The following is a 16504-nucleotide window of genomic DNA, read 5'->3' as shown; positions in this document are numbered from 1 at the left end:
AGTTAGAGTTGCAAGTTAGTCACTCAAAGTATAGCAAGTAAGAAAGGTTAAAAAATGTTACAGTGATCTTTTCTGTCAGGTGATTTTTTGTTTCAGTATGTTTTTCCTGCAAAAGAAACACATACCAACTTAATAATTATGGAAGCTTATATCTAATCGTTTGCAGTGTTACTCAAATGTTGTCTGTTAACCCATAGCATTATGATCACCTGACATCAGATTGGAAATGAAGATTGACAAGATCCCCAGCTGATCTAAATGCAAAATAAATTTTAACACACTGACAAGCTAAGCATAGGCTTGAAGTTAGACAAGTCTGGGCCCTAGAGTAACACTTTCCAATAGAACTTTCTGTGATGATAGAAATGTTCCATATCTGTACTGCTCAAAACATTAGCTGTTAACCACATGGGTCTATTGAGCACAAGAAATGTGGCTAGTGCCTGAAGAAGGCCCCCTTGAGTATTTAGCAAAGTACTGGATTGGCACATATGTATGAGGAAATTATCCAGATTGGGAAAGAACCATCCAAGAAGATTAAACTATAGAATAGGAGAATAGGAGTTCCTGTTCCTACAAACTCAGTGCTTTATACAGTGTGGCAAATATTAAGTGTTTAGCTTTTGTTATCATTGGTGTTGTTGAATCCTTCTACCCTTAAGAAAGTTACTGTTATTAATCCTCATTTATAGATGAAAACAGAGGCACAGAGAAGTTAAATAACTTGCCTAAGATCATACAGCCAGTATGGGGTAGAGCTGGGTCTCAAATTGGTTCTACTTGACTTCAAAGCTCATATTTTCAACCACAAAGCCAACCTAACTCCAATAGGAGAGATTATATATATTTCTTCTCCTTTGCTCTTCAGTTCTGCACTAGCTCCAGATCGACTGGGTCTTAGTGTAAGCGGATCTTCAAAAAGTGTTTGTGGTTGATAAGAAAGATGGTCCTTTCATAAACCATTTCTGGAAAATGCCAATATTCCCTAGGAAGCAGCTCACATATTTCTGATTTTCCCCTGCACTAATATTAACATGATTTCTTAAATGCTGACAATATGTGGGAAGGTAATTTGAGACTTTCCCTCTCTGCTAGAAACTAGAAGTATGAAACAATGACTTGGTGATCTGAACAGCTGCCTGGCCTTTCTCTCCATCCCTTTGTCAATCACAGTTCTGCTCTCTGACCTGGGTTAATTAGTTTATTTTTAATGCCCCCATGTAAAATACTTGTCCCCATTAGAAAATGCTCTGTAATTTGCAACTTGGATTGCCTTCCCAACCCCAACTGAGCACTTGACTGTCTTTTTTCACGTCATTCCCTAACCTCTAGACACAGCTATCTTGCCATGCCAGTCACCTCAGTGACTCTATCATCTCCAAGGCCAAGTAGAAACTCTTTATTTTTGGTTTATGTAACCCATATGTCAGCTGTAGATCTATTACCCACTGACACCTAAATAAAGTCACCTCAGTCCTAGGAAAGTCTAGTATTTCTCTCCACGATTTCTGTGTCTGCATCGTTTGCATGAATACTCCTACTGCTGGGCTCAGGTTTTAGTGGGTAGTGCCTCCACAGCAACTCAAATATGTAATTCTGCTTGTTTTTAAGTTCTATACACATTTAAGGAGCTCCCTAGAATTTGACCATAAAATTAGCTGACACAAAGCTAATTTTGGAAAGATTTATACTGCATCAATGCAAATGACTTCAAATTGAACATTAGCCATTCCTTTTTTGAAATGCCTTTTAGCTACTCCAACATTACTGGCCTTTTACCCTACATGGTCTCCAACTACACATCATATCCCTGATTCTTCTCTTACCCTCCCTTTTTAGAAGTTAAAACATATATTTTTTTCTTTGCTTTAGGAAGATCACTCTAGCCACTTTCTAAAATATTTACCATGGTGCCCGCTGACATTCACACTCTTTGGTCTGTCATAAGCAGCAGTCCAAGTATTGGCTCAAAAAATTATAGTAACCTCCCTAAGAAAAATTCTGGTGCCAACTGTTAAGATAATACATTTTTCACTTCCATTGACCTAATTTTTGCTCACCTTTCCATCCTCATCTCCCCACTAGTGCAAGCGCTATTTCTGCTGTCAACACATTATGTTTTTCCTCATTTCCATATTTTAAAAAGTAGTCACTGCTTCTGCCTGGAACTCCCTTCCATCCTCCCATAAAAGGAAATATATTTTTTAAAGGGAAAGTCATGCCTTTTGTACAATATAAAATTTGAAAAAAATTAAAGATTTTATTCAGCTCATTAATTAATCTAGGAGTTAGTAAGATGCTACAACAGGTTCAAAGGAGAGTCCAGAGAGCAGAAACTTATATGGGCCATACAGGCCATTAGGAATATTGAGAAGAATTTGCTTCATAAACACTAAACTGTTTTATTCACATTGGTGGGGGAAAATCAACTGATGCTCCATCAGAAAAAAATTCATTTCTACATCTTTGGACAAAATTAATTTGCACTTCTGTAAGTTGTCTACAAATTACAGAGTTGTAAGTAGCTCAAAGGTCATGAAAGGCATGAAGACCCCCGTAGAACTGGATATCTTTGGAGGACATGCTAAAAACGACTTGGTTTTCATTAAAGACGTCCTGTAATCCTTTTGGTCCATTTCCAAGGAATTCACAATTTTTCTTTATAGTCTCTTTCTCTCCCTCTACTATCTTCTGCTCCTCTCTTTCCCCATTTGGTTTACCTGTCTCTGGTTCCTTGTGGTCAACTCATTCCTTTCTACATACTCTCAACCCATGTATTTAATAACCTATCTATAGTTTGCTCAGGATCTGGATCGTTAGCTTGCTAGACAGTGGTTTTTATTAAAAAAAATTTTTTTTTAATGTTTATTTATTTTTGAGACAGAGGGAGACAGAGCACGACTGGGGGAGGGGCAGAGAGAGAGGGAGACACAGAATCCGAAACAGGCTCCAGGCTCTGAGCTGTCAACACAGAGCCTGACGCGGGGCTCGAACCCACGAACCGTGAGATTGTGACCTGAGCCAAAGTCGGATGCTTAACCAACCGAGCCACCCAGGTGCCCTGTAGACAATGGTTTTTAAAATAATTTATTTCTTGGGGCCCCTGGGTGGCTCTGTCGGTTCAGTGTACGACTTTGGCTTAGGTCATATCTTACAGCTTGTGAGTTCGAGCCCCACAGCTGACTCTGTGCTGACAGCTCAGAGCCTGGAGCCCGCTTGAGATTCTGTGTCTCCCTCTCTGCTCCTCTCCCACTCATGCTTTGTCTCTCTGTCTCTGTCTCTCTCTGTATCTGTCTCTCCCTCAAAAATAAATAAACATCTAAAAAAAGTCTTTAAAATAATTTATTTCTTTCTCCTTAGAAAAGAATCAGGAAACCACTGTTTGTGTGCTTGCGCTTCTGGTTACTCTAATGTTTCACTCAGCTGGGTTTGGAGGCTTGAACTACTTGAACTAGCTATAGGGTTTCTTAATATATTTTTTCCGTATCTTAGATTTCACTTTCTTCTTTATGATGTTGGAAGGTTGAGTGCAGTTCAAATATTGTCCTTAACAAAGAACGTAAGAACAAAAGGGACCTTGAGGAATTCCACATTTTCTGTCATTTGTTACATTTTTTATGCATACGTATTCTACAAATGGTGGTCCTCTGCTTTATATATTCTTTCACTTGTTCTAAGAGTAAGGTTTGGCTGCCTGCAGCAGTGTTCACAATTCTCAGAAAATTAAGGGAATTAGTCTTTGGCATTTGGCTCACAGGTTGATACAACTCTTTGGCTTTCATCTTTGGTCATTTCTGCATTTATGTCCTGAATGTGAACTATGTGGAGAGCTGTAGTGCTCTGGGTTCTTGATGTTCTTCTTCACTTTCTTCCTTCTTGGGATGATACATAAGAGTACTCTTAGAATTGTATTGGAAAAGTCAATACTTTATAGAGGTAAATTATATTAAGGCTTCTGATAATTCATTCTATATAGTTCTTACTGAAAGATACTTTACTGAGTAACTTATTAGGTGGCCACATAAGGGGCCTGTTGATGCTGAGATGGTATTTTTCAAAAAAGGAGGGCCAATGAGTAAACAAAGTGGCATTTGAAGAGCAGAGGTAAGTAGATCCCATGCTGGTGAAGAGAGAAATCTCGTGATAACAAGGTCATATATAATGCAAACAAACCAAAGCTATCCAAACGGTGTCACAATGATTCCCCAGTGACTTACAAGCACCATTGGGAGTTGAGTAACTCCACTGGATTTTCAATTCTGAATCATGCCTAGTGTTAATTTAAGTACAGAGAGTAAAGTCTTACACTGTTCTCCTGGCTGCTCTGGGTACAGTTGGACAATCATTTGTGTGGTTGAGGCTATAAAATCTGCTGCTCACAAAGCTGTAGGGATTGAGGCTCTCTGGCGTGGGTCAGCCGGGGAGGAAGGCTCTGCCTGGGGTAGGCACTGTAGTGGGTGGAAAGCCAGGCTGTGGCAGGCGGATCCAGCCTTAAGTATGTTGTCATGCAACAATGGGCACCCTCAAGGCCTCTGCCCACCGTTTCTCTTAAGGAACCTCTGTTATAGCTTCCTAGAAAGATTAGTGGGGAGTGGAGATTTTAGCTTCAAAGGTAAACCCCTAGGGTTCATGGCTTTTCTTTTTTCTCTTCTTGTGCAGCATCTTTCTGGTCACAAACCCCTGAACTGCAGGCAATTCCGTTGCACCAACCATTTTTAAACAGTAAAAGGGAATGGCAGGGCATAAAGACATGACTGAAAACAAACAAACAAATAAACAAACAAACAAACAAATGTGTGCCAGACGTTGTTCACATTGCTTTACATTATTAATTTGCTCACTCCTCATCACACCTAAGTGAAGCAGATAATGTGTTATATGTTACAGATATATAGATTATATAAAATTATACACATACTGTTCTATATTACTTGGTTAATTTGCTCGCAAAGCAATAATTCATAAAAAAAGGCTCTTCTTGTTTTACACAACTTACAGTTATAGCTTGGTGGGGTTAGGGGGATGTGAGAGAGGGGAGTCCTTGTCTTTGTTTCATTGAATTAATTTCTGCCCTCTAGTCCAAAGTGTCTCCCCCTAACCCACTCTGTCCTCTTTTAATTTCTGAGGGGAAAAATTCCATGTGTGAAGCTCAGCCATTCCTTTTGTAGCTGGCCATCCCCAGAAATATTGATTCAGCATTTGATACCATGATTGAAATCACACTGAACTTTCCAACTTTCATGCTAAACGTCTTGGTCTGCTTCTCTATTTGTTGATCTATCTGTGATCTTCACCAGCAATATAGCCATGGTAGCAGGTCCCTAGCTGGTTTTATGTGTCTCATAGTTGATGAAAATCTTTGGCTGACAGATGGTGATGATAGGAATCTTTTAGAATAGTTTTTGGGTTATTTGAGCTACCACTGTTCCTTTCAGAATAATAATAGCTAACACTTACATAGTGCGGCACTGTGCCAGGCTGTATTCTAATTGCTCTATGTATACTATCAAATTTTAATCCTCACAATAACCTATGCAAGCAAAATTAGTTTGACTTATTTCCTTCCTTCCAGCATTTTCTTCTAATTCCAAGTCTCATGTGGATGCAGTAAGTAGTGGGACTTAACATCACATGCTCACACTTGATTACAAGGGAGGCTGGCAAGGCAGGCCCTGGTCTTTGCCTTGGGAGTTGGGACTCATCATGAAGAAAGTGAACACAATATGGAAATGTGTTTAGAAGATTCCAGGACACCATAAATATAAATAATGCCACTACAGAGACAGAGGAGGAAAATCAGGAATGTGGAATCACAGAAACCAAGGGAAAAGTGTGTTTCAAATGCCACAGAGTGCTCACTTTGGCAGCACTTTAGTAAAGCTGGAACAACACAGAGAGGATTAGCATGGCCTCTATGCAAGGATGACACACAAATTCATGAAGCTTCCATATTTTTAAAACAAACAAGCAAACAAAAACACCAAATGCCACAAAGAGATAGAGTACTACAAAGAGTGAAAAATATTCATTGGCTCTAGTGATGTGGAGGTCACTGGTGACCTTAGGGAGAACTGTTTCAGCAGTGTCGGGAGGGGAAAGAAATGGATTGGATTGAGGAAAGAATAAGATTGGAGGAAATGGAAGTAGTGAGTTTAGGCAATTTGTTAAAGATCAGCAGTGAAGAAGGGGAGAAATCTAGGATAGCAGTTGATAGAGTGGGAAGTGGGATCAGGGATTAAAAAAAAATTTGTATGTGAAGGATTCAGTAGAGAGAAGATGATGAAGATATAGGATAGAAAAGATATAATCAATAATGGTAAGCTTCTGAGAAGGTGGCCAGGGATGGGATTCAGCACTATTTCAAAAGGTGGAATAGATGAGAGAATGGCAGCAATTCAGATGAAACTTCAGATGAAACTTCAGTCCCAGCCAACAAGCTTGATTGGTCTCATGAGAAGCCTTTAAATTAAACAGGTCTTTGTGATAGAAATTCAAAGGAACCCCTACGGTAGACTTTGTCTTTTGAGAAGTGGAGTCATTTACCATTGAAATTGGGAGAATGAGGGTGTGTTGGTTGAAGGAAGAAGGTTATAAATGGTGACGAATAGCAAGCAAGCTGACTCAGGTCGTACAGGGTAACTGCCAGGTCGTCCTGAGGGCTCCGGCAGGGTAGGAAATCATTAAGGTATAGATAGAAATGCGAATCTGGCCTTTTTCACAATTTCCTGCAGCATGGTTTAGCCAGCAAGATGCAGGCACAGAGGGAACAGATGATGTATTCATCCAGGGTTGGATTTATGAAAAGACAGAGGGTAGAGGGGCAGGAGAGTTTAAGATGCTGGTGAGTTGGGGCACCTGGGTGGCTCAGTCTGTTAAGCGTCCGACTTCAGCTCAGGCCACGATCTTGCGGTCCGTGAGTTCGAGCCCCGCGTTGGGCTCTGGGCTGATGGCTCAGAGCCTGGAGCCTGCTTCAGATTCTGTGTCTCCCTCTCTCTCTGCCCCTCCCCCGTTCATGCTCTGTCTCTCTCTGTCTCAAAAATAAATAAAACGTTAAAAAAATTTTTTTTAAGATGCTGGTGAGAGGGGCGCCTGGGTGGCTCAGTCGGTTAAGCGTCCGACTTCGGCTCAGGTCATGATCTCACGGTCCATGGGTTCGAGCCCCGCGTTGGGGCTCTGTGCTGACAGCTCAGAGCCTGGAGCCTGTTTCAGATTCTGTGTCTCCCTCTCTCTCTGCCCCTCCCCTGTTCACGCTGTGTCTCTCTCTGTCTCAAAAATAAATAAACGTTAAAAAAAAAATTAAAAAAAAAAAAAAGATGCTGGTGAGAGAGTTACCAAATGGATAGACCAGGTAATCTAAACTAGTAACATGGAAAGTAAACAGCATGGTAGTGGTGGTAGTGTTAACTAATAGGGAGTTCAATGGCCTGAATGTCCTAAAGATACAGAAGATACAGAAGAATGTTTGTGGTGGGTAATGGTCGAATAGTCAAACTGGAAAGATAGAAGTTTAGGGTCAAAAGTAGATGTGGTAAGCAGCCTCTAAGAAAGTTCACAACGATCCCTGCCTCTGGGCATTTATACTCTTGTGCAATCCCCTCCCCTTGAGTGTGGGCTTAATTTTTAATAAACAGAATATGGCACAAATGATGGGGATGGGATGCAACTTCTGAGATTAGGTCACAAAAAGACTGTGGTTTCCATCTTGAGTATCCAGTCTTGTGCTCTCTTACTCCTCATTCTGAGTGTCTGCCATGTTGTGAGCTTCCCTAGAGAAGCACGTGGCAAAGACTAAAGGATGCTTCTGGCCTACAGCCAGTGAGGAACTGAATCTTTCCCAAAACCATGTGAGGGGGCTTAGAGGCAAATCCTCTGCCAGTTGAACCTTCAGATGAAACTTCAGTCCCAGCCAACAAGCTTGATTGGTCTCATGAGAAGCCTTATACCAAAGGTACCCAGCTAAGATCCCTGGATTCTTGACCCAAGTAAACTGTGAGATAATAAATATTGGTTGTTTTAAGCTTCTAAATTGTGAAGTAATTTGCTATGCAGCAGTAAGTAACTAAGCAGGGTTATCACAGTACTAATTAGATGCTATAATCTTTTGTTAGAGGAAATATAAGAACCTTTTCATAAAAGTCATGTTAGAATTGGATTAGAGTAACATTTTTGTTCCAATACCTAAAGACTGAGAGAGAGAGATATCAGGGAGTGGGGGAAGAACAGAGAGTGAGAGAGACAGTGGATCTGAAGCAGGCTCTGTGCTGACAGCAGAGTCCAATATGGGGCTTGAACTAACAAACCACAAGATCATGACCTGAGCCCAAGTAAGATGCTTAATTGACTGAGCCACCCAGGTGCCCCAGTTAACACTCTTCCAATTTATCTGTTAATGTCCTCATTATTTTTAGGAGTCAATATTTATTTAAGTTTACTAACACATTTTTACCAGTATCTCTGTTTGCCATCGTATCTTGTACTCCACCTCTCTCTTCAGCTCATTTTCTTTTCTGCTGTGGTATATTCTTAATCATTTCTTTCAGCAAATGTCTATCAGTTTTATCCTTTCTATATCTGAAAATGCCTTGTTTTATCCTCTTTTTATTTATTTATTTTAAAAAATGTGTGGTGTTTTTTTGTTTTTTTTTTGTTTTTTTTTGTTTTTTGAGAGAGCATGCACATGAGAGAGGGAGGGGCAGGGACAGAGGGAGAGAGAATTCCAAGCAGATTCCACTCCCAGCATGGAGCCTGATATGGGGCTTGATCCCACAACCATCATATCATGACCTGAGCTGAAATCAAGAGTCAGACACTTAACCAATGAGCCACCCTGGTGTCCCTATCCTTTTTTAAACATTAATAGTTCAGATGGATATGAAAATAATTCAAATATATAGAAATACTGAAAGACTTGTACAGTGAACACTATATACCAACTACTCAGATTCTTTTTAAAAATTTTTTAAATGTTTATTTATTTTTGAGACAATGCGAGAGACAGAGTGCCAGTGGTGGAGGGGCAGAGAGAGGGAGACACAGAATCTGAAGCAGGCTTCAGGCTCTGAGCTGTCAGCACAGAGCCCGACTCGGGGCTCGAACTCACAAACCACGAGATCATGACCTGAGCCAAAGTCAGATGCTCAACCAACTGAGCCACCCAGATGTCCCTAGATTCTTTATTTGTTAACATTGTGCTATATTTGTTTTATCTTACATCTATTTATTTATTTTTCCATCTTATTTTTTTTTAATTTTTAAAAAATGTTTATTTATTTTCTAGAGACAGAGAGAGCAAGCAGTGGAGGGGCAGAGAGAGGGAGACACAGAATCCAAAGCAGGCTTCAGGCTCTGAGCTGTCAGGACAGAGTCCGATGTGGGGCTTGAACCCATGAATTGTGAGATTATGACCTGAGCTAAAGTTGGATGCTCAACTGACTGAGCCACTCAGGCGCCCTAGTATCCATCTTATTTTTTGATGCACTTCAAAATAAGTCCTAGACATCCATATACCTCATTTTTAAACACTTTGAATATGATTAACTAGGGTTCAGTATGTGTTTAGAGTTCCTTTTTTGAAATAAAATATACACTATGCATAAAACTCAACTGTATCATTTTATGAGTTATGACAAATACATGTACTTGTATAACCTATACTCTCTTCAAGATACAGAATAGTGACATCACTCCAGAAAGTTCTATCATGCCCCTTCCCAGGCAATCCCCACTATCCCCCTTGAGAGACAAACACTGTTCTGATTTCTTTTTCACCATAATTTCATCTGCTTGTTCCAGAGTTTTGTATGAGTGAAATCATATACCATGTTCTCTTCTGTGTAAAACTTTTTCACTTAGCATAATGTTTTTGAGATTTATCCATTTATCTGTAGTTCATTTCGTTTTATTACTGAATATTATTCTATTGCATGAGTATGCATACATAGTATATACTCTGGTGGTGAGGGATACATGCTGTTTTTAGGTTTTAATTATTATGAATGAACCTGATATAAATAAATCTTCTTGTTGACATATGTGGAATTCCTGGGTTGGAGGGTAGGTGAATGTTTAGTTTGGTAAGAAACTCTCAGGCTAGGTGGTTCTCTTTTCATGCCTACAGCAGCCATGGCTTGTGATCCCAAGAAGCATCTGAAGCATGTAGTATATCCAAAGCATTGGATGCTGGATAAACTGACCCATGTGTGTGCCCCTCATCCTCATAAGCTGAGAGAATGTCTTCTTTTCATCATTTTCCTAAGGAACAGACTTAACTATGCCCTAACAGGAGATCAAGTAAAGATCTGTATGCAGTGTTTTATTAAGATTGATGGCAAGGTCCAAACTGATATAACCTACCCTGCTGGTTTTATGGATGTCATTCGCATTGACAAGATTGGGGAGAATTTCTTTCTTTTTTCTTTTTTTATTATGATTTTTTAAATTTTTAAAATTTACATCCAAGTTAGTTAGCAAATAGTGCAATAATAATCTCAGGAGTAGATTCCAGTGATCCATCCCCCATGTATAACACCCAGTGCTTATCCCAACAAGTGTCTTCCTTAATGCCCCTTACCAATTTAGCCCAACCCCTCTCCTGCAACCCCTCCAGCAACCCTCAGTTTGTTCTCTGTATTTAACAGTCTTTTATGTTTTGTCCCCCTCCTTGTTTTTATATTATTTTTTGCTTCCATTTCCTTATGTCATCTGTTTTGTATCTTAGATTCCTCATACGAGTAAAGTCATATGATATTTGTCTTTCTCTGACTAACTTCACTTAGCATAATACCCTCTAGTTCCATCCACATAGGTGCAAATGGCAAGATTTCATTCTTTTTGATTGCCGAGTAATACCTCATTGTATATATACCACATCGTTTTTATCCATTCAACTGTCGATGGACATTTGGGCTTTTTCCATACTCTGGCTATTGTTGATAGCGCTGCTATAAACATTGGGGTGTATGTGCCCCTTTGAAACAGCACACCTGTATCCCTTGGATAAATACCTAGTAGTGCAATTGGTGGGTTGTAGCTGTATTTTTATTTTTTTGAGGAACCTCCATATGTTTTCCAGAGTGGGTGCACCAGCTTGCATTCCCACCAGCAGTGCAAAAGAGATCCTCTTTCTCCACATCCTCACCAACATCTGTTGTTTCCTGAGTTGCTAATTTTAGCCATTCTGACTGGTGTGAGGTGGTATCTTATTGTTATTTTAATTTGTATTTCCCTGATGATGAGTGATGTTGAGAATTTTTTCATGTGTTGGTTGGCCATCTGGATGTCTTCTCTGGAGAAGTGTCTATTCATGTCTTTTGCCCATTTCTTCACTGGATTATTTGTTTTTTGGGTGTTGAGTTTGATATGTTCTTTATAGATTTTGGACACTAACCCTTTATCTGATATGTGATTTGCAAATATCTTCTCCCATTCCGTTGGTTGCCTTTTAGTTTTGCTGATTGTTTCCTTTGCTGTGCAAAAGCTTTTTATTTTGATGAGGTCCCAATTGTTCATTTTTGCTTTTGTTTCCCTTGCCTTCAGAAATGTGTTGAGTAAGAAGTTGCTGTGGCTGAAGTCAAAGAGATTTTTGCCTGCTTTCTTCTTTGGGATTTTGATGGCTTCCTGTCTTAAGTTTAGTCTTTCATCCATTTTGAGTTTCTTTTTGTGTATGGTGTAAGAAAGTGGTCCAGGTTCATTTTTCTGCATGTTGCTGTTCTGTTTTCCTAGCACCATTTGCTAAAGAGACTATCTTTATTCCATTGGATATTCTTTCCTGCTTTCTCAAAGATTAGTTGGCCATATGTTTGTGGGTCCATTTCTGTGTTCTCTATTCTGTTCCATTGATCTGAGTATCTGTTTTTGTGACAGTAGCATACTGTGTTGATGATTACAGCTTTGTAATACCTCCAGCTTTGTGATGCCTCCAGCTTTGTTTTCTTTTTCAGGATTGCTTTGGCTATTTGGGGTCTTTTCTGGTTCCATACAAATTTTAGGATTGTTTGTTCTAGCTCTGTGAAGAATTCTGATGTTATTTTGATAGGGATTGCAGACTGGGGAGAATTTCTATCTGATCTATGACACCAAGAGTCGCTTTGTTGTTCATCAGATTACACCCAAGAAGGCCAAGTACAAATTGTACAAAGTGAGAAAGATCTTTGTGGGGACAAAAGGAATCCTTCATCTGGAGACCCATGATGCTCGTACCATCCACTATCCTGATCCCCTCATCAAGGTGAATGACAGCATTCAGATTGATTTAGAAACTGTAAATAGTACTGATTTCATCAAGTTTGACACTGGTAATCTTTGTATGGTGACTGGAGGTGCTAACCTAGGAAGAATTGGTGTGATCACCAACAGAGAGAGATACCCTGGTTCTTTTGATGTAGTTCACGTGAAAGATGCCAATGGCAGCAGCTTTGCCACCTGGCTGTCCAATATTTTGTTATTGGCAAAAGCAACAAACCATAAATTTCTCTTCTCTGTGGAAAGGGTATCTGCCTCACCATTGCTGAAGAGAGAGACAAAAGACTGGTGGCCAAACAGGGCAATGGGTAAAATGGTCTTTAGGTGATGTGATTGGAAGTCTTTATGTTTAATGAAAGATAATACAGCATGATTTAAAAAAGAAACTGTAAGGCTATTTTCCAGAGTGGTTTTTATTATTTTACATTCCCACAACAATGTAGGAGAGTTCTGATGGCTCCACATTCTTGTCAACATATTGTGTTGTCAGTCTTTTTAATTTTAGCCATTTTGTTGTGTATATATGGGAATTCATCATGTATTCCATTGTTTCTGACTCTCCTGTTCGTGTTGAGATCTCTAATGGCAGCATCATGTTTTCATTTCTTTGCAGCTAATCTATTTTTTCCTATGATAGTTTTTAAGACGTTATCTTTTCCTTTTATGTTCTGAAGTTTTACTGCAATATGTCTAGGTCTGGATTTGTTTTCCTTTATGCTGCCTTTTCAGTTTGAGAATTTAATTCTGGAAAATTCAGTTTGGTGTAATTTGTAATTATGTCTGTATGCTCACTATTGTGGGGAGATTTATCAGTTGGACCTTAAGGTGTACTGGTTGGTATAGGTTTTTCCTATGGGAGCAGTTTCCTGTTGGTTTCTTATGGGACTATGTGAGATTTCTATGTAAATTTCTTGGCACAGAGTTGCTACACTGTGAGGGCACTTGGGAGAATTCCATCCCACATATGTGAATGCTTTGTCTAGGGGTTCTGATTTCTGAACATCAGCTGTTTCCACCTATGTTCTGGACAAGCTGAGAACTAGGGCTGGTAGGTCCTAATTTTCTAAGCTCCTGGCTCCATCAAAAATCCAGTTCCAGTTTCCCCACTGTCCACAGAGACTGTGTCCTCAGCTTATATCTTCACACAAATACTAAAACTGCAGCCCCACAGGTGCATTTCTCTTTGGGTTACAAGTCCTGCCCAACCCCCCCCCCACCCCCACCCCCACCCGCCCCCGCCATTAGATTCCTACTAACTGCTATGGATTCCTTCCTATTCTTGACAACTGAAATTTCCCCCTTTTTACTTTTGAGATTGAAAATATATTAAAGATATGTTTAAAAACATTTTTTTCCCCCTGGAATATCTATGTTTTGTGTAGAAAGGCAGTACTCACTACTCCTTAGCTCAATCTGTCATCTTGATTGCAAGTTTCTACTTAGTCTTTAAACCCATTGCAATTTGGTTTCTTCCCCACTATTCCATTGAAAATGTATCTACTAAGGTCTCAAATGACCCACTAATCATTAGATCCAGCGGACATTTTCCAGTGTTTACAGCAAATAGCATATGATGGTATTCTTCACTTCTCCCACTTAAAGACTTTCTCCCTCTGGGCTTCTATAAATCTGCTTCTCACAGTTGTCCCTGCTTCCAAATTTTCCCTTTTCTGCCTCCTTTGAAGGCTATAAATTGTTGATTTTCAGTATCTGGCTCTACCCACATGTGTCTCTTGGGCTCTTTACCTGTGGGTATCCACCTGCCTACTCAATATTTTTTGCATTGTCCCACAAACACCTCAACTTTTCCAAGACTAAATAAAAATCCCCCTAAATCTATTTTAAGAAATAAAGAAGAGTAGAGTGTTATTTCTGTTGATCATGGCCTTCAAAGGAGAAAGTTTACATGAATGTGGAAGAGTAGTGGTTTGGATATTGTAGTAAGGAATTAGACAAATTCTCGCCACAGCTTCTAGTTTCTAGGTACACAGACCAGGGAAGATGAATACTTTTCTCCAAAGAAGGGGGATCTGTGGGATTTCAAGACCTTAGAGGAAAGCCAGCTCTCAGTTCAGAGGCGATGGAAAAGTCTTCAGTGATTAGATCAAGTTGAACTATGGTTCATTGGCAAAGAAAGCAAGATTTAGTGTGTACAACAGAGAGGAAAGTAGCTGAAAGAAGAGAAAATATAAAGAAAGAAAGCACTCCCCAGGTGTTTTCTGAGCTTCTTGAGGGCAGGTGCCAATCATAACCACCTTTCCATCCTTAGAATCTATCCCAGCATCTGGTATATGCTAATCTCTGAGCAAATGTTTGTTATAATAAAATGAGACTGTTGTAAATGGCTTTTAATTATTTTCCATGAGGGGGCGTGCAGTAAAAGATCCTGCTCTCTGATGATAAGAGGAAATGAGAAAGAAGGATATTAGCTTTGGGCATTTAGAAGGACATAACCCAATTCTACAAACATTTATAAATGCCTATTGAGTTAGCCACAGTTGAATGTAACACCCACATCTGGGTATCCTTTCCCCCAGTCATATAGATTAATTGGCTATGATTCTGATTGCAGCAGATTCTCTCCCCTCTCCCAGCACTTAGGGGGAGATATCTATAATACAGAACAGGTCCTACTAGTGGATATGGCCCGCCCACTTCTCTTCCTGTAAGTTTATTAGAAAAGAATTTTTTTTACAGAAATTAAATATAATGAACAATAACCAGTCACTGGGTTATAGCAGCTGAAATGTCTCTTGCTGCAAATTCCCCCTCTTTTAGATATTTCTCTCATGGTGGCAAAGCAAGTGAGTTACCTCTGCGTATAATTTCTCCTAATGATGCTAATTATTTGGTAATGAGGCAGTGTCCCTGCTTGGCCATTCTGGTGCCCAGGCCTTCCAAGACTCATAGGAGACTCTCCCAAGTTTGAGGGGTTCTTGGCTTTCTGAAATCTGCCACCTATACCGCAAAGTATTAATAAAAGGAAAAAATGTAATTTCTGTCTTTGCATAATGCTGTTTCCCCCCTCTGGTGTGTGGCATTGTTTTCCTCTGCATTTGATAGATTTTTTTGTTGTTGGGCATAGAGATTTTTCTGTCTTCTCTTGGACTCTTCCCAGCCAGTCTACAGACCTCCATGCTCTCTCTGTAGTGGCATACCTCCATCACTATCAATCCCTTTGTGGACTCGCTAATTACATCATGGCTCAATTGCTTTTGTCAGAACAAAGATTGGAAAAGTTCATCTCTGTTTCAAGGAGGTCTGCATCTGTTGTGTGATACAGATATAAACCCATGTTGTGACTGAGGGGTAAACAAAATGCTGCAGAGTACAGGAAGAGAACTGCTAAGAAGGATAGGCGAGAGACATTGGAGTAAACGTTTACAAGTTTTCATTTTAGACTCTGTATTCTTCTTGGTAGAAGTTCTAGACAGTAGCAGTCCACTTTCTGGAGGGAGAGACAGGCAGCTTAATTGGAATTCTGGTCACAGGTATTTAAAATTGTCCCTTTAAATAAAAAGTACCTTGTCTGTTATGTAAAAATACAGGAACTTTCAACTGCTTTGCCAAAGCACATTGGTATATTGTGAATCCTATACAAATGTGTCACCAAATTTTGACAAATTTGTAAGATTAAAGCTTGCTCCAACTGAGATTCCTACATTTCAGTGATAAACCACTGAATTTTAAGCTGAGTAGATCCTGGAACTGAATGTAGAATAGGGAACAGAAGGTGCCAAGTAAGAGGTAAGAGGCATAGTGTATTGTCAAACCAGGCCCCCAAATGATGGTATGTTTACTGAACACTTGCAACCTTGGCCTGTGAATCATCAAAGAGAATGTGGACAGGGCAAATAACGTGACTTTCTTTTCACAGACAGTGTTGAGGGTTGGGCAGGAGAATGGGGAAACGGCTTGACAGGCTTTCATAGACACTGTGAGACATCATCACACTGAGTAGTGATGGTGGGTTAAAGATTATTGACTTTTCAGTGTTCTTTTAGGCCCTTTAATCTCTTCAAGTGTGCCACTAAAATTTATAGTATTCAAAATGGTACTCCCCCCAATGCCCTGAATGTAGTGCAAGATGAGAATCACTAGAGTAGGTACATTTAAAATTAAAATGAAAGAGATCTCCTTGTTCCTTTTTCTTATCGGGTAGAAGCCTTTAACATCTCTTACCTCAAATGAATATCATCTGTTTCCTTTTTATCGGAGTCACAGAACATGAGAACTCATTAAAATCTGAGTTTTATTAACTCTA

The 16504-nt window shown here is 39.6% G+C and overlaps 1 non-coding gene and 1 pseudogene across 1 annotated transcript; both read left to right on the top strand.

Annotated features, from left to right (window-relative positions):
- Window positions 1–5852: 5852 nt before the first annotated feature.
- On the top strand, window positions 5853–5957 carry LOC128778963 (U6 spliceosomal RNA). The gene has a single exon (XR_008424816.1). It is a non-coding gene; the product is annotated as a U6 spliceosomal RNA (small nuclear RNA).
- A 4165-nt stretch (window positions 5958–10122) lies between these two features.
- LOC109250634 (40S ribosomal protein S4-like) lies at window positions 10123–12585 on the top strand (annotated as a pseudogene).
- The last annotated feature ends 3919 nt before the right edge of the window (window positions 12586–16504 follow it).

The sequence above is a fragment of the Panthera pardus genome, unplaced genomic scaffold (genome assembly GCF_024362965.1).
Source record: "Panthera pardus isolate Hobbes unplaced genomic scaffold, ASM2436296v1 HiC_scaffold_21, whole genome shotgun sequence".
Lineage (NCBI taxonomy): Eukaryota > Metazoa > Chordata > Mammalia > Carnivora > Felidae > Panthera > Panthera pardus.
Note: the sequence above shows the minus strand (reverse complement) of the source record. Positions and strands in the feature narration are given on the sequence as shown.